Source organism: Pleurodeles waltl, chromosome 6, assembly GCF_031143425.1.
Source record: "Pleurodeles waltl isolate 20211129_DDA chromosome 6, aPleWal1.hap1.20221129, whole genome shotgun sequence".
NCBI classification, from domain to species: Eukaryota; Metazoa; Chordata; class Amphibia; order Caudata; family Salamandridae; genus Pleurodeles; species Pleurodeles waltl.
In genome coordinates this window covers 259,799,121-259,819,339 of record NC_090445.1, presented here as the reverse complement: position 1 = coordinate 259,819,339, position 20,219 = coordinate 259,799,121, and positions in this window count along the sequence as shown.

The window sequence follows — 20,219 nt, the reverse complement described above, 5'->3', positions numbered from 1 at the left end:
TGCAGAAAATGCTCCCATCTGTAAATCACAGCACAAGCAGCATGGCATGCCTATTTTCACCCATTGGCAAAACCTGGCAGATTCACACAGATTATTTTATGTAACTCCGCACATTTCTGCAGAGTTAAATTCCATGAGTTCCGCCCAGATCTAATCTTGTTGCTGCTGTGTGAGATCTTCAGCCTTGTCATGCCCCACGTTGCCAATAAAAAGAAATGACTATGGTTGCAAGCATTCCCTGAAGCTAGAACTCTGCTTCACGCACAATTCACCACAGAATGAGCCAGTGGTCATACCAGAACAGTATTCCTATCAAAGTTACATGCAGCCAGTGAGCACTGATTGTGGTGTTTGCTGGCAATCTGGTTCTGCTCTAACAATTATGGGGGTGGAATCTGCAGTCTATAAGATTCACCACTTGCTTCAGTATTTTAACACAGCAAAAAGCCTTCCAGTGATGTTAGTTTGCCATTTCTCAAGCACAACTCCCTTCATCCGGAATCTAAATCTTTTCCTTTATATACGATCATTAAGCAGGCAACTGCTGATTCTGATAATAGAGCCCCTTGATTGAGTTGCACTGAAGGTACATGAATGCATTACTGTCCATACGCAACAATGGCATCACTGTAAGTGGCCTAATCGGATACCTAACAGCATGACTGCGTGCGAAAACTAGGACTTTTCCCTGTTCCAAGATTTGACTGACAGTGACCTAAAACAACCAGTGTTTTAAAGGGTAACCCTTCCATTTTCTTTTGGTATGGGTTGCTCACGTAAATATTGGCAGCCTGCTAAAGCTATCTGTAGACAAATCTAAAAACACACTGTTATAGTAGCAGCATTGATTGATATCTATCTTTTTTTACAATGTATCTCAATCACAGATGCAACATAGATTTCACGCAGTAAAGGCACAAAACAAGCAAATACCACTTCTTACCATTACATATTTACCAAAAACACAGCGTCAGCAACAGCCATTTAATTGCATAGTCCTAAAAGCACATTGCCTATTAAACAACAATAATTCATGCATGATGTGAAACGCACAAGGAATTAACCCCCCTGTGGATACTCCCCTCCAGAAAATGTTGATGGTGATTAGGTTTTGGCAGTTAGTTGCAGGCAGCATATAGTACGAATGGTTATAGAATGTTACAGCCAACCTTCTCACAGATATTCAGCCATGTTATGGATGCCATGCTTAATGTGAGTGTGCCGCATTGTGTTCCCTAATCATTCCCTCCCATGAGGCGCCACCAAAGTCAAATTCAGCGTCACTGCAGAATTTACAAATGTGCTCGGGCAGTAGTCTGCACAAGTGTAGAAGTGGTTGGTCAACAGGCAAAAGGGCCTCATTTCCCAGGCCCTAGCGGCACACTGCACCACCTAAGTATATATTTTTTTATGCTGCAGTAGCGCAGTGTGCAGGTACCATATTTCCAAGGCCACGCAAAGTTGACGCTAGCCAGCAATTTGCATGCCAGCGCAAGGGACAAGGACAGAAATGTGTTGTTTCTCATAGATACAGCACATGTCTGCCCTTTTATTTTGATGCAGGGTGGCGCCGCAAAAAAGCTTGCGATGCTGTCCTGTGCTAAAACTTAGTAAATGAGGCCCAAAGTCTTTCACAAACACAAAATGCAGCACACAATAAATGCCCAAAAGGTTTGCGATGAAGATCAATGATTCGTCCTCTCTTGTCCCAGAAACTCAGGTTCTACAACTGATGCAATGACTGTGAGGAAATTCTGGATTAGTACAAGTACATTGCTGCTTCGTATGAACCTAACATACTCACACCATACCGATGACAAATCTGTGCATGGGCAAGTGCAGTATGCTTTTGAATCCAAACTGCCACAAGAGTAGCACAATGGACAGCAGGCTTATGAAGCACAGTAGAGAGCAGGCTTGTGATCATGAAACTGACTGTAAGACAATGCATTCTGGGTTTTAATGTCATGCACCATCCACAGGACTTATGTGATTCAGTTCCATGAATGATGTCCGCAAACAATGTTTATGTGTAAATAAACTGATATGTACACCCTAGTTAGAAATGTATGATTTATCACACATATCATCCTATTGCCATAAAGCAAAGACATTTCAGAAGCTGTACTGTGGTATGTGAACATCTCACCACTTTTCGTCATCAGGAAGTCTCATGTTCATCTATACATTTCTTGCAGGCATTTCTTGCAGGCATTGAGTGATACACTCTGATGCTGTGGTTGATGACACCTTTACCTGATCCTGGAACAGTGCATAAGCAATTGAACAGCCAAGCGCACGTCCCTACTGTCACGTAGGCTCTCATTATTCTAATGAGACTACTGGATTTCGAGTGGCAGAATCGCCTGCAGTGTGGGAGACGGAGTCTGACCCTCTACAGGTGACACCTGTCGCTCCAATCCGGTTTCTGCTCCGGCTAACTAGCAGTGCCTCATCTCTACCCAAGGGCAGGGATGCTTGGGCAGCCGAGCGCATGTCATAACTGGTTTCTCAGGGAAGCCGTGGTCACTCAGGTCTTATCCATTTCTCTCAGTTATATTAGTCTCATATACACAATGACAAACAGAGGCAGTATATGTTTCAATAATGCTTTAATAAAACAACTGCATCTTAGATAGCAAAGCGTGGACTGAAATAACTTGGACGATACAGCATGACAAGATTAAAATTGTGGCAAGGAGAGTAAAACATAAACAAAATGCTACCATATTGTCACTAGGGTCAACAGACTAACCTAGGCTATGATAGAGCACAGCATGTTAAGCTCAAGTTCTTCCCTTCAGGTTCCAATGGGAAGACATCATCCCCCATACCTGAGCAAAGGCCTGAAGCCTGCAATACAGCTGTAGCCAAGCGTTCGGCAATCAGCATACATTCGTGGTTTACTGGCTGGAATCTTCCTCTAACGTGTAAGGGACAGGGAAGTGTTTTTATAATAAAACAGCTGGTGTTCTAAGAAAATGTCCCTACATAAGGAGGTGGATTTTTCTATGAATGTCAGAGACTTAACTTATACCACGTTCACCGGCAATCTATCTTACTGCAGCCTTGGAAGAAGCACAGAGTGAGCAGGAATGTCTTGTTTGAGAACAGAGTGCTGGCCTAGGCAAAAACAGTTAGATAGAGAGAAAATAAAACAAGACCGTAAAAGTGGCTACTGTAACAATAATAAAGCAAAGCTGAATAAAATACATCTAGGTCTAAGTGCACAGTGGCAGGCCTAGTATGCTAAAATAACGTGCATGAAGCTATAACTAAAATGGCTACACAACACTGCATGTAACGTTATTGACTGTGCCTTGAGGATGTGAGAGACAGTAGTTATCAGGAGGAGCATTAGAATGAGCATCAGGGGAAACATCTGCAACATCATATCACTGCCAATGCCAACAAGGGGCAGTCTCACCAGCAATTACTTCTGAAAACAGAATCACTGCCAGTATGTTACCCATCAGATACCAAATTAAGGCATTATATTAGATCATGTGTTTAGCCCATGGAAAACATATGAATAGACAATAGTTCAGTTCAGTTCATTACTTTTTTCATTTTTATATAAAATCATACAGACAAAAACATTCCATCATAATTAAACATAAAAAATGACATTCCATCATAAATGTCTTAAAATCCACAGCCTTTAAAAAAAAAACGAGAAAAAGTTAACAATATGAGAGTCAAAATCTTCCAATAAGAAAACGTTGACATTTACAAATCCCAAAGCATAACACATCATTTAAGGTATCTTATTGGGAAAACGCCTTTCAAAAACCATGAAAAAAATAGCAGCATTGTAACCAAAAACAGAGGAACAAAGTTAACAGGACCTAATATCTTGAGCTGAAAGTCCCAGTCAGCTACCACAACACATTAAAACAAATAGAACAAGGTCTAAAACACAAGCAGGGGTAGCAAGGGTGAAGAGATGCCGAACATCTAGGAAGTAAAACAATATAGTAAACAGATGTAAATGCAAACAGAATCTGGTGCCAGATGGTCAGGTGCCTTACTACCCAGTAGGCACAAAATTGAGTACCAAAGTACACAGAAACATTCAAAGCAATGTGACCACAGCACACAGAAATAAATATTCCAATCGCGTAGCCAGGATTTGTATCCCTGGTGATGTAGTTGAAGTTGGAGAGAACAAAAACGTGAAGATCCCGAATCTGTTGTGGAAAGTGTCTTTATTTGTAGGCACAGTTAGCCAAATGATTGTGCATTCATCAAGATACAGCCAACACGTGTTTCGTCACTCAGGTGACTTCATCAAGGCTGGGCCGTCCGGCCAGAGAGTCAAATCACGGAAGAACTCTACGGTAAGGCAGGTGGGCCTTAGGTGGTTGGTGGAAATCTTGTAAAGTAGGGCTTAAAATTGGGGGTAGTACCCAAACAGAAACAGGTGCAGTGGGTCCAAGTGGTAAATACGTAAGGTTGAAGAATGAAGGAGGCCCTGATAAGCCTGAAGTCAAAACCCTTAGAACAGGGCCGGAGCAGTGAAGCAGTCAGTAAACAGCGCGTTTTAGGTATTCCTTACTAGGACAGATATCTGTTCTTTTTTTAGTGGCCCTCACCCACTCTAGTAGTAGAAGGATCTTCAATGCATCTTGCAGCATCAATAAGTGGAAAAAAGAAGAAAGAGATCATAACAGATCTAACATGCGATGCAAGTCTTGGGCCCGGAAGGCTTCCTTGCTGAGCTCTGTTGAATATTCTGAGCTCTTTCAGGCCCTATCATCTTAACCTCTACACCATCTCTACTACAGACAGGAAAGTCCATTCTGCTAGCCCTTCTTAATGCACATGATCATATGCAATCCTTCCCCTCAATGTGTTTACCACGTTATCTCTCGTATGTGTAGCACTGAATGTATGTAAACATCTTGGTCACACCATTGAACAGGATGTTCCTTCCCTCATGCATCTAAACCAAGCCACTTTCATTAAACTTTGCTTTCATGAAGGTAAGACATTTTAATAGGAACGGGTGGGACAACATGTTCTGCACAAAAGAGTAATTAAGTCTATGGAATTTCACCTCTTCACTCACCCACCAGAAATAAATATGCTATGATTTACTTCTCCCAGTGATTTTCTCACATTCAAGGGAGAGTATGCAGATTGTTATCTGTCTCCATGTAATTTCCTGATTGCATGTAAAGCCCAGGATATGGTGATTTTGTATTCTCCGAGGACTACAAGATTCGATTTTTTGTTAGATGTACATTTGTTTCTGTATTTTTTCTTTATTGTTTTGAATCTCAAATCGGGGTCCCTGGCTTTCCCTGGTATTTATTGGGGGTCCACGGAAGTCAAAATTTTAAGAGTTTAAGAGCCATTGCTGTTGTATATATGAAGGTTTTACGACTTATGCATGGTTGCAAAGCACTGACAGCCCACTGACACGGACGGGTGCAAACCTTACTTAAAAGTGGGAAGGATGTGTGGCTGCTGTGTGTAGCAAACAAATCCTTCGATTGAATTGGCCACAATGCAATACATATTCACTGATTATGTTTCCACATGGCCGCCCCGTCTGCTTCATCACAAAGACTTTCATTGACTGGTCATAGGTCTCTGTGGCAGGCACCGTGCAACACACCAATGGAAGGATGCCTGCTGGGCATGGAAGTGTCTATTCCTGAAACTTCCCCTCACACTTAGGCCCTAGGGTAATACTCCAGTTTATAAGTATTGCATCTCATAAACGCTCTAAAAAAGTATATATTATAAGTACTCTAACTCGCGGCTGAAACATGCTGTGAACTGTAGGTGACAGCATGGACTCCGGCAATGAAGTCCGACTCAGTCTTCCATCCTTCCAAGGTCAGTGAACTCAAGCGCCATGATACTGCGTAACAGCGCCATTTGTTTACAGCGCATAGAAACTGCTTTAAGAAAAGTAATATGAAACTAACGGCACTTTTTGTCTTTCAACAGGCCGTGAAAGGCCCTGAATTAGAGGCGCGTGTGGGGTGGTGCTGGGAGACGTTGTGTTGCTTTACGCACATTCGGGTAGTTTTATCCTGGGACTTTTCATGGCATGAAATGATTACAAAGGCCGCTCGGAGTCTTCCGGGATCCCAGGGGTTAATGACTATCACGACAGGGGCTTCAAAGCCTGCCTGCATTTTCATGCTCTAGGACAGCAGGACGCAATAACAAGCGAGATCGTGCTGCAAAAAAAGTAGTCCAGAAACCGGACGGAAAACAGAGAGCCTCGTGCGCTTTCAGTACTTGGTCGGTGCGCTCGAGGAGGGCTAACCACCGGAAAAGGCATGACATATGCATGCCTTCCACTAACCAAAGCAAGCATAGTTTAAAAGGCAAGCCCACGAACCAATGAAAGACACTGACATAGCATGGACAGGGCTTCGAGCCCACTACTGAAGTGTCTTGGAAGTGATACGCATGCGCAAGCGCATGCTAGCGCAGACTCGACCCTAAAAAGCAGATCTAACCTGTCTTAAATCTGTGGATAATAAAAGTGGCCTTAAAAACTTATAGCGAAGGGTATTAAACTTAGAACGTATAAGAACTATTTGCATAGTATCACAGATTGAGACTTGATCACAGGTACAAGCGATGAAGCAGTAATTGTATATCAGGTACCTTTTGTAAACAGCAAGTGATGAAAAATACCAGTCTAAAATAAATCAATAAATGCACTGATGGTTAGACATCCTTAAGAGCAGATATGGTTCTATACTATTTACTGTTTTTACCATTATGTGCTGGTGGAACGACTTGGATAATATGGAGTTCTTTCTCTAGGCTGCCGCTCTAATTCCAAAAGCCTGCTTTAACCAGACAACATCTTTATGTACAATGCTCTTGGGGATAGAAAATAACTCTGCCCTCCCAAGAGCTTTAATGTTTTCGCTCAAATAGTGCAGCTATGGTATGTGGGACATACCATAGCTCGGTCTCGGTCCGCAGCTCGCTCCCCCACACATGCAGCATCACCTAGCTATGCTGTGTCCCTAGCTGCTGTCGTGTGTTCGAGGCCCTCCACCACCCGCAGGACCAGCCTGCGCCTCATCCCTGGTGTCGCAGGTGAGTGACCTCTGCCCTGTTTCTCGGTCCGGAGCTCGCTCCCCCACATGCGCAGGCACCACCTAGCTGTGCCGTGTCCCTGACCCCCGCCCACGTTGCTGTCGCGAGTTTGAGGCCCTCCACCACCCCCAGACACCCGCCTGTGCCTCATCCCTGGTGTCTAGTGGGCTGCTGGTAAGCGTTCCTAGACTTGCGCCTATTGTTTTACTGTACCTGTTTTTATTGTTCTTATTGTGCCTTGTTTTCACTGCTTTTAGCGTTTTCTGCGCCTTTTTTGCCCCTTGTGCGCTCCTTTGCTGGCTCTCCTTGAGCCGATCCTCTGCCTTCGCTCTGCCTTCGCCGCTGCATCCCTGCGGCCCGTCCCCCTCGAGCCCCCATTCGCCTTCCCCTCCCAGCTGCTCCTCCCTCCCACCTCCCCTTCTTAATGGCGGTTTCTGCGCATCCGCCCAGCAGGCGCGCCGCTGGCGCTCCAGAGGCAAGCCCATCTGCACCCGTCTGCGCCCGTCCGTGCCTAGACCGTGCCCAGTCCAGTCCCCATGGCCCGCGGGACCCCCGTACCATCAGATGCTGTTACACTGCCAGCGACCTCCATGCCCGTTGCTCCACCTGCTTCCAGGCCACCCCGAAGTACACCAAGGGGCCCTTCTCCTGCCAAGCCTGCCACTTCTCCTGCACCCTGAAGCACCACGACAGACCTTCCGACAACCACCTAAGCTGCATTCTACTCAACACCCGCTCCGTCCACTAACACTCAATTGAACTCTGGGACCTACTGACCTCAACTTCACCAGACATCACCTTCCTCACCGAAACCTGGACAAACTCGGCCTTGGAACCCGACATAGCCATTGCCAACCCCAAAGGCTACAAAATCACCAGAAGAGACCGCTCCAACAAACCAGGAGGAGGAATCGCCATAGTCCACAAAAGCACCATCAAAGTCTCGAGCAGCACCACTGACACCCTAAACCTCGCCGAACACCTCCACTTCAGCATCCACATCAACGCCAACACCACCCTCAAATGAACACCGATCTACAGACCTCCGGGCCCCCGATCCCAATTCTGCGACGCCATCGCCATCATCGTCAGCGCCTAGGCCCTCACCTCAACAGACTACATCCTCCTCGGCGATCTGAACTTCCACCTAGAAAACAACAACAACATCAACACCACCAACCTGTTGGACAACCTCGCCAACCTCTGCCTCAAACAACTGGTCACATCGCCCACCCACACCGCAGGCCACACACTCGACCCCATCTTCTCAGTCTGCAGCCATGTTTCCTTCAGCCACGCCACCGAACTAAGCTGGACAGACCACCGCTGCATCCACTTCTCCTACCAGAAAAGAGTCACCATCCACCACCGCACACAACCCCCCTGACGCAACTGGAGCAAAATCTTAACAGAACAACTGATCTCCACCCTTGCCCAGGCCTCACCCCCTAGGACCCCAGACCACGACACAGCCGTCACCAACCTGCATAAATGGATTGAAGACTGCGCCAACACCCTTGCGCCGCTCAAAAAGCCCTCTAACACCCTCCACAGCACCAAGGCCAGCTGGTTCACCCCCGACCAACAGGAATCCAAAAAGAATTGCCGCAGAATGGAGAAAATCTGGCGCCTTGTACCTGCCGAATCCAACCTCACCGCACTCTAGGATGCCAACCGCAAACATCACCAGCTGATCCGCACCACCAAAAGGACCCACTTCAAAAGCCATATAGACACCAGCGCGCACAACAGTAAAGAGCTCTTCAGCATCATCAAAGAGCTTTCCAAGCCCAGGACCTGCTCCAACGAACCCCCGCCATCCCAGGAGTTCTGCAACTCCCTCGCCACCCATTTGTGCCGAAAGATAGAAGAAATCCACAACAGCTTCAAACCCCAGACCCACCAGCAGACCACAGACACCCACGAACCCAACGCCCCGAGCAAAACCAACCTCCTCCACACCTGGACCCTCATCAACAAAGAAGACACCGCCAACACCATGGCTGCATCCACTCCAGATCACCAGCGGACCCCTGCTGTGAGAAAACAGGGCTGATTGCAGAGGCCCCATAACTTTTTGCCCCCATTTTCCTCTTTTTGCTGGTGTTTTCCTGACTTTGATGGTGCCCTGGGTACTGCTAACCAGTCCCAGGGCCTGTGCTCTGTGTAAAATGGATATGCAAATTAGGCTAATTATAATTGGCTAAGTTAACCTACCTATAAGTCCCTAGTATATGGTAGGCCATGTAGGTTTAGGGACCACAGCATAGGTGGTGCACACCTAGGTGCACTGCTGAGGTGCCCAGTGTCATTTTAAAAGCAAGCCTGCCTTGCTGGCTGCTTTTAAATTAAAGTTATATGCAAATTCGACTTTGGAATTAAAGGTACTTCCAAAGTCTTAAACTACCTTATTTTTACATATAAGTCACCCCTAAGGTGTGCCCTATGTGCCCCTAGGGCTGGGTGCCATGTAACTATAAGCAGGGACTTTATAAAAATAGATTTATAAGCCCTGGTGAGGTAAAAACAGCCAAATTCGTTTTTCCCTCATTTAAGTAAATGGCCTTCATAGGCTAGAATGGGCAGACTTTATTTTAAATTTTAAAGTCTCCTTAAATGTTACATACCAAGAATTTGGTATCAAATTAATTGTTGTAATAAATCCCACAACTTCCAGTTGTTGGATTTAATATAACTTGTTCAGGTAAAAAGTTTAGACTTTACCTAAAAAGTTGCCAATTTCAGCTCTGCATTGTTTTTGCTGCTGTGCTCTGATTGGCCAGCCTGCAGCAGCTTCTGCCAGGCTGCCTTGATGAGGTGTGAAGTGGCCTGGCTTCACACAAAGGAATGTGCTTGGGGGAGAGAATCTCCCCTCAGCAGATGGTGAGGCAGGAAGGGGGAGGGCTGCCAAACTGGTCTTCAAAGGCAGAGAAGGACATTTGGAGCACCCAGCAACACCCCCACATCCTGCAACCCCAGACGATTAGGTGCCCCCTTGATTAGATTAGGAGAGGGCAGGAGAGGGGTGTGTTTATGATTTTTAGCCACACCAGTGGGTGGGCTCAGCCAGATGTAACCTCCAAAAATCAGATTCATCCATGTTGGATTTTTAGAGACTGTTGCCTTCTGGGATAGATTTTTGCCACACTTCCCAGGAAGTGGTCATCACAGGGGGACGACCCTGTCCCTGATTGGAGAACCAGGGCCCCCCTGCTTTTCACCCAGGAGCAAGGATAAAACTGGCAGACCTGCACCCACACCTCAGATCCCCACCAAATTTCAAGAAGAAAGAACTTAAGGAGAAGAAGGACTGCCCTGCTGGACCCCTGGCCTGCACCTGGAACCTGCACTCAGAAGGACTGCACCAGCTGCACACTTGGGCTTCACCACAAGAAGGACTTTGCCTGGCTTCAACTGGTTCAAGGAGGGACTCCCTGTTTGCTACAGGTGAAAAATTGCTAACCAGAGTCCCCTGCACCAACTCCTGAAGAAAGTGACCAGCTGACCACTGTCCAGTGGCCAAAAAGGAGTTTGCGCCAGGTGCAATCTGGGAGTTGAAGTCCGCACCCCCCAAGGACCATCACACAACTTCTGGACCCTTGGGGTGAGCTGTGGACCCCAAAAGAACCTTAAAAGAACATCTGGGTGAAGCCCCAGAAGTTTGGAGAAGATTTGTCAAATTTTGTAAAAAAGCTCCAGAGAGGGACCGACCCGCCGCGGAAATTCTAGCCGGCTTGCCTCAACCGCGACCCGGCCTGACTTCGTGGTTCGTCCCGGTAAAGAAAAACATCCGAAAAAGAGACTAAGTCCGAAGGTAAAAAGTTGACCGGGACCTCCCAGCCATCGTATCCGAGAAGGGCTCCACGGACGTCGGATCAAGATCCAGGTTTACCCCGGTCGAAGGATTTTCATCTCGAAAAAACGACTAAGTCCGAAGGTAAAATTCACCACCGAGGAAACCGACTTCGCGTATCCGGACAAGGGCTCCAGGAGGTCGGATTCAACTGGCAGGTTCGTCCCGGTGAAGAAAAACTTCAAAATAAAGACTAAGTCAGAAGGTAACTTTTTAACCGAGGCCTCCCGCGACTTGTAGCCGAGCAGGGCTCCATCGCGGTCGGCCTGAAACTTTGACTTTGCCCCGGTCCTGGTGCAACCAGATGACCCGATTGGCGCTTTTTGTTTCTAAGCGCTAGAAAAATAATAATTCTTTAAAAATTCATATCTCCGGTTCCCCTGAACCGATTTTAATCGTTTTTGTGTCATTTTAAAGATAAAAATATAAACTATTTTTATAAATTGGTTTTGGATTTTTAAACTGTTTCCCGTGTTTTATTTGATTACTGTTTTGTGATATTTGAATGCTTTACACTTTGTCTCCTAAGTTAAGCCTTGACGCTCGTTGCCAAGCTACCAAGGGTTGAGCTGGGATTAATTTACTGAGACCTAACTGTACCTAGGTGGAGGTTAGTGGCTTGTTGCTAGGTGTAGGTACCTACCTGCCCTTACTAATAACCCATTTTCCAACATTTTTGGAAGCAGCGACGGGATCCTGTACTTGTGTTCAATATCACGTTACAGTTTTAGGTAAAACAAATTAAAAATCCTTTAAATTGTCCTAGTGCAACATTTGTTTTTCATTTTTAATTTGGATTAATTTCAATTATTTAATTTTTGTAATTTTTCTAAATTCTTGTTTCCAATTTTTGCAAAAAGTTTTTGTTGACACAAAACTAGGGAACCATGGAGCTTGATCTGGCTAGCCTACCCACACTGACAGTAGTCCAGCTTAGGGGGTTGTGTATTGAAAGAGGGTTGCCTGCAACCACTGATCTCAGGAAGCAAATCCTGATCACATCCCTGACAGCATGGGCTGAGGCCCAAGAGGTAGAGTCAGAAGAAGCTCCAGAGGAGGGAGAAAGAAGGGAGGATGCAAGCTCTAACCACTCAGGGGAGGGAAGGCATCTGAGCCCAAGTGAGGATGAGGAAGAACGGTCCTCAGTAAATACAGTCACTAGGGGCAGATCCAAAGCTAGTGATGGGAAGGGGGTCCTTTCAGGAGGAGAGAACCCATCCATCAGAGAAAGAGAGCTGGAGGCCCAGCTAGCATACATAGCTTTGGAAGCAGAGAAGCTGGCCCTAGAAAAGAAAAAGTGGGCATACAAAGAGAAAAGAGATGGAAGCAGCGATAAAGAAGCTGATGTGTCCATGGGTGGGGGAGTTTGCCCCAGATTACCCAAGGGGGTAGTTCCTGCTTATGTAGAGGGGGATGACATAGATAAGTGGCTGGGGGCCTTTGAGAGGGCACTCCAAATGAGAAGGGTTAGGCCTCAATACTGGGGTTCCCTTTTGTGGGAGTTGGTCCCCAACTCAGGGAGGGATAGGCTTCTGACCTTAAGGAGGGAGGAGGCAGATTCATACCCTAGTATGAAGAGGTGCTTAGCCAAGAAGTTTGGTCTGACCCCAGAGCAATATAGAATGAAGTTCAGGGACACCCAGAAGGTCAGTACCCAGTCTTGGGTTGACTTTGTGGACATTTCACTAAAGGCACTAGAGGGCTGGATTATTGGTAACAAAGTAGATACTTATGAGGGGTTATACAATCTGATCATGAGAGAGCACATCTTGACCAATTGTACCCAAGAAAGGTTACGCCAGCATCTAGTGGACTCTAAGCAGACCAACCCTAGAGAGCTAGGGGAGGCAGCTGATGAGTGGTTGAGAACCAGGGTGGTTGTCAAGTCCCAGGGGGGAGACTCCAAGAAGGGGGGGACAGGTCCCAAAAAACCTAAGGAGGGATGTGGTAAGCCCACCACAGAGACTCCCTCTGTACCCCAGAACCCTAAGAAGGAGGAGAGTAAATCCCACTCTGACCAGCAGAGACAGTTAGACCCAGGGTTAACAAAGCTCTTGGACAGTAGGGCTTGCTTTGACTGTCAGCAGACAGGTCACTTCAGAGGAGATGCAGCCTGTCCAAATAAGGTGGTTAGCACTGGGCTGTCCAGTGTAGCCATAGAGGAGGATTCCTCAGATGATGAAGTCCTCCTAGCATTGAGCTGGGAGACAGGACCAGATGGTAAGCTGGTGATCCCTGAGGGTGGGAGTAGGCACTTCCACCACATTCAAGTGAATGGGATCCCTACCACTGGCCTGAGAGACACCTGTGCCAGTCACACTATAGTGAGTGACTGGTTAGTGACCCCAGACATGTATGTCCCAGGAAAGACAAAGAAAGTCAGGATAGCCACAGGGGAGGTCACCTCCAAACCTGTAGCCATAGTGCCCCTAGAGAGGGAGGGTATCCTTGACTGGATTAGGGTGGTAGTCAGTGCTGACCTTCCCCTAGATTGTATCCTGGGCAATGACCTCCCAGAGGTGAGTCTGGTCACAGATGGGGTGGTCGCCCAGGGCGCCCACCCAACCCAAAGTCCTGGGGAGTCAGTCCCTACAGTTAGGAGACAGGGGTCCCCAAGAAAAGGAAAGAAGAAAAGGAAGGGTAGGTCACTCTTAAAGAGAGTTCCAGGGAGCCAAGGGCCTTCTGCCCCAGTAAGGGGTGAGCCCAGAGTTGGCACTGGTGAGGCCTCACCTGACCCCAAGGAAGTCCTGAGTAGTCAGGCAGCTGTCCAGATGCAAGGTGTTGCCCCTGCACTGACAGAAGGGAGAGTGGAAAGAGGGTGTCTGCCACAGGAGGTGGTAGCCCCCAACTCTAGACAGCAAGAGGGGTGCCAGGACCCCAAAGATGCCCCTAAAGCAGCTCAGCCACCTGTCAGTGGAGAGCTTAGGGTGTGGTTCTGGGTACTGACAGCTGTCAGTAGCCTCTGCTGGGTGCTAGCCTTCCTGGCAGCACTGTACTTGGCCTGGGAGGCAGACCCCAAAGCCAATAGCAAAGTAGGCCCCCTGACCCTATTGGTCATGGTGGGGTTGCTCAAGTCTTGGGTGACCTCTTTGGGTAAGCTAGGTGTTGCCCTAGCAAAGTTTGGAGTAGAGGAGTTAGGCACCTCACTACCCAAGTTGGCAGAGAGAAAGGAGGAAGACCACCCTAGAGGAAAGTTTCAGTTTGAGTTGGGTCCTTTTACTGTTGGGATGGCTTCACTACCCATAGGGAGTGACCCTGACAGGAGGATATAAGGCAGAGTAGGCCCTGCAAAGGGACAGCCAGTTTTCTTCACTGTCTTCCTCGCCTAACAAGCCAGGAAGACTCTCCCAGGGTTGGGCTGAGTCTCCTGGGCGTGTGGGCTGGGGGGGGTTGTGTGAGAAAACAGGGCTGATTGCAGAGGCCCCATAACTTTTTGCCCCCATTTTCCTCTTTTTGCTGGTGTTTTCCTGACTTTGATGGTGCCCTGGGTACTGCTAACCAGTCCCAGGGCCTGTGCTCTGTGTAAAATGGATATGCAAATTAGGCTAATTATAATTGGCTAAGTTAACCTACCTATAAGTCCCTAGTATATGGTAGGGCATGTAGGTTTAGGGACCACAGCATAGGTGGTGCACACCTAGGTGCACTGCTGAGGTGCCCAGTGTCATTTTAAAAGCAAGCCTGCCTTGCTGGCTGCTTTTAAATTAAAGTTATATGCAAATTCGACTTTGGAATTAAAGGTACTTCCAAGTCTTAAACTACCTTATTTTTACATATAAGTCACCCCTAAGGTGTGCCCTATGTGCCCCTAGGGCTGGGTGCCATGTAACTATAAGCAGGGACTTTATAAAAATAGATTTATAAGCCCTGGTGAGGTAAAAACAGCCAAATTCGTGTTTCCCTCATTGAAGTAAATGGCCTTCATAGGCTAGAATGGGCAGACTTTATTTTAAATTTTAAAGTCTCCTTAAATGTTACATACCAAGAATTTGGTATCAAATTAATTGTTGTAATAAATCCCACAACTTCCAGTTGTTGGATTTAATATAACTTGTTCAGGTAAAAAGTTTAGACTTTACCTAAAAAGTTGCCAATTTCAGCTCTGCATTGTTTTTGCTGCTGTGCTCTGATTGGCCAGCCTGCAGCAGCTTCTGCCAGGCTGCCTTGATGAGGTGTGAAGTGGCCTGGCTTCACACAAAGGAATGTGCTTGGGGGAGAGAATCTCCCCTCAGCAGATGGTGAGGCAGGAAGGGGGAGGGCTGCCAAACTGGTCTTCAAAGGCAGAGAAGGACATTTGGAGCACCCAGCAACACCCCCACATCCTGCAACCCCAGACGATTAGGTGCCCCCTTGATTAGATTAGGAGAGGGCAGGAGAGGGGTGTGTTTATGATTTTTAGCCACACCAGTGGGTGGGCTCAGCCAGATGTAACCTCCAAAAATCAGATTCATCCATGTTGGATTTTTAGAGACTGTTGCCTTCTGGGATGGATTTTTGCCACACTTCCCAGGAAGTGGTCATCACAGGGGGACGACCCTGTCCCTGATTGGAGAACCAGGGCCCCCCTGCTTTTCACCCAGGAGCAAGGATAAAACTGGCAGACCTGCACCCACACCTCAGATCCCCACCAAATTTCAAGAAGAAAGAACTTAAGGAGAAGAAGGACTGCCCTGCTGGACCCCTGGCCTGCACCTGGAACCTGCACTCAGAAGGACTGCACCAGCTGCACACTTGGGCTTCACCACAAGAAGGACTTTGCCTGGCTTCAACTGGTTCAAGGAGGGACTCCCTGTTTGCTACAGGTGAAAAATTGCTAACCAGAGTCCCCTGCACCAACTCCTGAAGAAAGTGACCAGCTGACCACTGTCCAGTGGCCAAAAAGGAGTTTGCGCCAGGTGCAATCTGGGAGTTGAAGTCCGCACCCCCCAAGGATCATCACACAACTTCTGGACCCTTGGGGTGAGCTGTGGACCCCAAAAGAACCTTAAAAGAACATCTGGGTGAAGCCCCAGAAGTTTGGAGAAGATTTGACAAATTTTGTAAAAAAGCTCCAGAGAGGGACCGACCCGCCGCGGAAATTCTAGCCGGCTTGCCTCAACCGCGACCCGGCCTGACTTCGTGGTTCGTCCCGGTAAAGAAAAACATCCGAAAAAGAGACTAAGTCCGAAGGTAAAAAGTTGACCGGGACCTCCCAGCCATCGTATCCGAGAAGGGCTCCACGGACGTCGGATCAAGATCCAGGTTTACCCCGGTCGAAGGATTTTCATCTCGAAAAAACGACTAAGTCCGAAGGTAAAAATCACCACCGAGGAAACCCACATCGCGTATCCGGACAAGGGCTCCAGGAGGTCGGATTCAACTGGCAGGTTCGTCCCGGTGAAGAAAAACTTCAAAATAAAGACTAAGTCAGAAGGTAACTTTTTAACCGAGGCCTCCCGCGACTTGTAGCCGAGCAGGGCTCCATCGCGGTCGGCCTGAAACTTTGACTTTGCCCCGGTCCTGGTGCAACCAGATGACCCGATTGGCGCTTTTTGTTTCTAAGCGCTAGAAAAATAATAATTCTTTAAAAATTCATATCTCCGGTTCCCCTGAACCGATTTTAATCGTTTTTGTGTCATTTTAAAGATAAAAATATAAACTATTTTTATAAATTGGTTTTGGATTTTTAAACTGTTTCCCGTGTTTTATTTGATTACTGTTTTGTGATATTTGAATGCTTTACACTTTGTCTCCTAAGTTAAGCCTTGACGCTCGTTGCCAAGCTACCAAGGGTTGAGCTGGGATTAATTTACTGAGACCTAACTGTACCTAGGTGGAGGTTAGTGGCTTGTTGCTAGGTGTAGGTACCTACCTGCCCTTACTAATAACCCATTTTCCAACATTTTTGGAAGCAGCGACGGGATCCTGTACTTGTGTTCAATATCACGTTACAGTTTTAGGTAAAACAAATTAAAAATCCTTTAAATTGTCCTAGTGCAACATTTGTTTTTCATTTTTAATTTGGATTAATTTCAATTATTTAATTTTTGTAATTTTTCTAAATTCTTGTTTCCAATTTTTGCAAAAAGTTTTTGTTGACACAAAACTAGGGAACCATGGAGCTTGATCTGGCTAGCCTACCCACACTGACAGTAGTCCAGCTTAGGGGGTTGTGTATTGAAAGAGGGTTGCCTGCAACCACTGATCTCAGGAAGCAAATCCTGATCACATCCCTGACAGCATGGGCTGAGGCCCAAGAGGTAGAGTCAGAAGAAGCTCCAGAGGAGGGAGAAAGAAGGGAGGATGCAAGCTCTAACCACTCAGGGGAGGGAAGGCATCTGAGCCCAAGTGAGGATGAGGAAGAACGGTCCTCAGTAAATACAGTCACTAGGGGCAGATCCAAAGCTAGTGATGGGAAGGGGGTCCTTTCAGGAGGAGAGAACCCATCCATCAGAGAAAGAGAGCTGGAGGCCCAGCTAGCATACATAGCTTTGGAAGCAGAGAAGCTGGCCCTAGAAAAGAAAAAGTGGGCATACAAAGAGAAAAGAGATGGAAGCAGCGATAAAGAAGCTGATGTGTCCATGGGTGGGGGAGTTTGCCCCAGATTACCCAAGGGGGTAGTTCCTGCTTATGTAGAGGGGGATGACATAGATAAGTGGCTGGGGGCCTTTGAGAGGGCACTCCAAATGAGAAGGGTTAGGCCTCAATACTGGGGTTCCCTTTTGTGGGAGTTGGTCCCCAACTCAGGGAGGGATAGGCTTCTGACCTTAAGGAGGGAGGAGGCAGATTCATACCCTAGTATGAAGAGGTGCTTAGCCAAGAAGTTTGGTCTGACCCCAGAGCAATATAGAATGAAGTTCAGGGACACCCAGAAGGTCAGTACCCAGTCTTGGGTTGACTTTGTGGACATTTCACTAAAGGCACTAGAGGGCTGGATTATTGGTAACAAAGTAGATACTTATGAGGGGTTATACAATCTGATCATGAGAGAGCACATCTTGACCAATTGTACCCAAGAAAGGTTACGCCAGCATCTAGTGGACTCTAAGCAGACCAACCCTAGAGAGCTAGGGGAGGCAGCTGATGAGTGGTTGAGAACCAGGGTGGTTGTCAAGTCCCAGGGGGGAGACTCCAAGAAGGGGGGGACAGGTCCCAAAAAACCTAAGGAGGGATGTGGTAAGCCCACCACAGAGACTCCCTCTGTACCCCAGAACCCTAAGAAGGAGGAGAGTAAATCCCACTCTGACCAGCAGAGACAGTTAGACCCAGGGTTAACAAAGCTCTTGGACAGTAGGGCTTGCTTTGACTGTCAGCAGACAGGTCACTTCAGAGGAGATGCAGCCTGTCCAAAGAAGGTGGTTAGCACTGGGCTGTCCAGTGTAGCCATAGAGGAGGATTCCTCAGATGATGAAGTCCTCCTAGCATTGAGCTGGGAGACAGGACCAGATGGTAAGCTGGTGATCCCTGAGGGTGGGAGTAGGCACTTCCACCACATTCAAGTGAATGGGATCCCTACCACTGGCCTGAGAGACACCTGTGCCAGTCACACTATAGTGAGTGACTGGTTAGTGACCCCAGACATGTATGTCCCAGGAAAGACAAAGAAAGTCAGGATAGCCACAGGGGAGGTCACCTCCAAACCTGTAGCCATAGTGCCCCTAGAGAGGGAGGGTATCCTTGACTGGATTAGGGTGGTAGTCAGTGCTGACCTTCCCCTAGATTGTATCCTGGGCAATGACCTCCCAGAGGTGAGTCTGGTCACAGATGGGGTGGTCGCCCAGGGCGCCCACCCAACCCAAAGTCCTGGGGAGTCAGTCCCTACAGTTAGGAGACAGGGGTCCCCAAGAAAAGGAAAGAAGAAAAGGAAGGGTAGGTCACTCTTAAAGAGAGTTCCAGGGAGCCAAGGGCCTTCTGCCCCAGTAAGGGGTGAGCCCAGAGTTGGCACTGGTGAGGCCTCACCTGACCCCAAGGAAGTCCTGAGTAGTCAGGCAGCTGTCCAGATGCAAGGTGTTGCCCCTGCACTGACAGAAGGGAGAGTGGAAAGAGGGTGTCTGCCACAGGAGGTGGTAGCCCCCAACTCTAGACAGCAAGAGGGGTGCCAGGACCCCAAAGATGCCCCTAAAGCAGCTCAGCCACCTGTCAGTGGAGAGCTTAGGGTGTGGTTCTGGGTACTGACAGCTGTCAGTAGCCTCTGCTGGGTGCTAGCCTTCCTGGCAGCACTGTACTTGGCCTGGGAGGCAGACCCCAAAGCCAATAGCAAAGTAGGCCCCCTGACCCTATTGGTCATGGTGGGGTTGCTCAAGTCTTGGGTGACCTCTTTGGGTAAGCTAGGTGTTGCCCTAGCAAAGTTTGGAGTAGAGGAGTTAGGCACCTCACTACCCAAGTTGGCAGAGAGAAAGGAGGAAGACCACCCTAGAGGAAAGTTTCAGTTTGAGTTGGGTCCTTTTACTGTTGGGATGGCTTCACTACCCATAGGGAGTGACCCTGACAGGAGGATATAAGGCAGAGTAGGCCCTGCAAAGGGACAGCCAGTTTTCTTCACTGTCTTCCTCGCCTAACAAGCCAGGAAGACTCTCCCAGGGTTGGGCTGAGTCTCCTGGGCGTGTGGGCTGGGGGGGGTTGTGTGAGAAAACAGGGCTGATTGCAGAGGCCCCATAACTTTTTGCCCCCATTTTCCTCTTTTTGCTGGTGTTTTCCTGACTTTGATGGTGCCCTGGGTACTGCTAACCAGTCCCAGGGCCTGTGCTCTGTGTAAAATGGATATGCAAATTAGGCTAATTATAATTGGCTAAGTTAACCTACCTATAAGTCCCTAGTATATGGTAGGGCATGTAGGTTTAGGGACCACAGCATAGGTGGTGCACACCTAGGTGCACTGCTGAGGTGCCCAGTGTCATTTTAAAAGCAAGCCTGCCTTGCTGGCTGCTTTTAAATTAAAGTTATATGCAAATTCGACTTTGGAATTAAAGGTACTTCCAAGTCTTAAACTACCTTATTTTTACATATAAGTCACCCCTAAGGTGTGCCCTATGTGCCCCTAGGGCTGGGTGCCATGTAACTATAAGCAGGGACTTTATAAAAATAGATTTATAAGCCCTGGTGAGGTAAAAACAGCCAAATTCGTGTTTCCCTCATTGAAGTAAATGGCCTTCATAGGCTAGAATGGGCAGACTTTATTTTAAATTTTAAAGTCTCCTTAAATGTTACATACCAAGAATTTGGTATCAAATTAATTGTTGTAATAAATCCCACAACTTCCAGTTGTTGGATTTAATATAACTTGTTCAGGTACAAAGTTTAGACTTTACCT